Source organism: Nicotiana sylvestris, chromosome 11 (assembly GCF_000393655.2).
Source record: "Nicotiana sylvestris chromosome 11, ASM39365v2, whole genome shotgun sequence".
Classification (NCBI taxonomy): Eukaryota; Viridiplantae; Streptophyta; class Magnoliopsida; order Solanales; family Solanaceae; genus Nicotiana; species Nicotiana sylvestris.
This window is the reverse complement of record NC_091067.1, coordinates 54,967,775-54,970,159: the sequence shown is the minus strand read 5'-3', so window position 1 is coordinate 54,970,159 and position 2,385 is coordinate 54,967,775.

The following is a 2,385-nucleotide window of genomic DNA, read 5'->3' as shown; positions in this document are numbered from 1 at the left end:
CAAAACCTTTTGCATATGGGTCTGGAGTATAGCCGAGGAGCGGCTCAATCAGGCCAGAATGCTTTAACTTTTCAGACAAGCTTGTGTAGGACTCCCCAATTGGCGTGAGACTATTTCTTTGCCTTTGTTCCCCTCCCTTCCCCTATTTTCTAGGGTTGTTGGGTGCTCGAAAATGTTGTGAAGGCAAGAGTGCATTATGTGGTGCTGGCGCTCGCTATAGGGAGTGACTCGGTGGTTGGACAGATGACCGGACATTGTTCGGAGAATAATACTAAGGTGGATTATGCGGAGCTCGGGAATAGGTTTGGGGTTGGGGTCGAGGCTGGGTATATTGGTGTGGCGAACCCGTTGGACCATGTCGTGATCCTAAGACAACCATGGCAACATCATCATGTTCCTTCTGACCCAGCAAGCTTCCTATGTCGTTCTGAATTACTTGTGTTGTGGATTTTAAAGCAGAATAGCTCATGATCTTGCTCGACTTCAGCCCATCTTCTACCATTTCTCCCATTTTTACCACATCATTAAAAGGCTTACCCACAGCCGAGATCAAATGCCCAAAGTAAGTTGGCTCTTGAGCTTGAAGAAAGTACTCGACCATCTCATTTTCTTCCATCGAGGGATTGACTCTGGCAGCTTGCTCTCTCCATCTGAGCCCGTATTCCCTAAAGCTTTCGTTGGGCTTCTTCTCCATCTTGGTGAGGGACATGCGGTCCGAGACGATTTCTATATTGTACTGAAAGTGTCGGGCAAAAGCCTGAGCCATATCGTCCCATATGTACCACCTACTAGCGTCTTGGCGGGTGTACCACTCTAGAGCTGCCCCACTTAGACTCTGACTGAAATACGCCATCAATAATTTGTCCTTCCTACCGGCACCTCTTATCTTACTGCAGTGGCCTCTCAAGTGAGCCACGGGATCTCCGTGACCGTCATATAAATCAAACTTTGGAATCTTAAACCCAACAGGTACTTTGATGTCAGGAAACAAGCACAAGTCTTTGTATGACACGCTCATCTGACTCCCTATCCCTTTCATGTTTCTTAAAGACCGCTCTAAGATTTTTACCTTCCTGTATATCTCATCTTACTCCACTGTCTTAGCAGGCTTTCCAGTTTTACCGGGAGGGTCAAAATGAGTAGCGTGAGAGTATGGATCCGAGATCTTGAAAGTTGGTTCAGGAGCATAGTGTTGGGCATCGGGGACTTTGAACACAGTCTCGTTAGTGGATCGACGAGTAATAGCTGGTGGAGGAGCTACAAAATCATGGGTGGTCAAAGGAGCGGGATATGAGGTGGTTCTGGGGCGTGGAGTGTGAAAAGATTGTGGGGAGATATCCTGGACTTGTGACAGTGGCAGAATGGTGACAAGGCTTTCAGTGTAGTTAGTGGAAACTGAAGATGGAGGATGCCTACTAATCCAGGCTTGGTATATTTCAGCCATCTGTCATTTCAACCTTAGGACCTCTTCTTTCAACTCAGGTTCTGATTCAAAAATCTGCTTAGATGGATCAATAACACCTCTGTCCAACTCTTTGCCAGCCATGACTATCTTGCTCTTTGACCTTGTACTGTATGGATGAGTTACCTTAAGCACCACAAACCAACCACCCTTCTGCTCAATGGAGATAACAAAAGGGAATAAAATGAGGTCATCGCGTTAGCGTTAGGGCATTTAACAGATAAAAATATGACATTGCGTGCAATGCCCCTAGCAACAATTAACGGTTCAAGAATGACTTCGAGGGTCACAAGGTCACTTGGCATCATCCCAATTTGTTCATTTCAATTTTCTCTTTTCTTTTCTTTTCTAGCACTTCTTGGCTTGCTCATCTGCCTTCCTCTTTTTTTTTCTTTCTAATTATCACTCTTTTCTTTCCTCTCATTTCTCACATCCCATAATTTCATTTTTTTCTTTTTTCTTTCTCTTTTTAATTTTAAAAATGATTCGCCCCTATGTAGGTTGCCTACGTATCATGACGCCGCATGAATCCTATCTTTGCGTAGTTCGGGAAGATCGGGAATAAAGTAAACAAACTAACGTTCTCTTTTTCTTTTCTTTTTTTTCCTTAATGAATACTCTGATTAGAAAAAGAAGGAAATCACTCTTTTTTAAGACTTAATATTCTATAATCCATTCTAAACTCAATCTTAAACAAGTAATATTTTTTCTCTCTTTTTTTGAAACAGATACTCTATGAGAAATTATTAAGGAAAAAACCCTAGAAGAGAAAAATATTTTTTGATTTTGATATTTTTTAGGAAGGAAATATAAAGAATGAACTAAAGAAAAATATTTTGAATTTTGACTTGATATCCTAAAGATAGATTTCAAAACAAGAAATGGAAAAGATAAAAAAATATTTTTGGATTTCAGTTTTGATT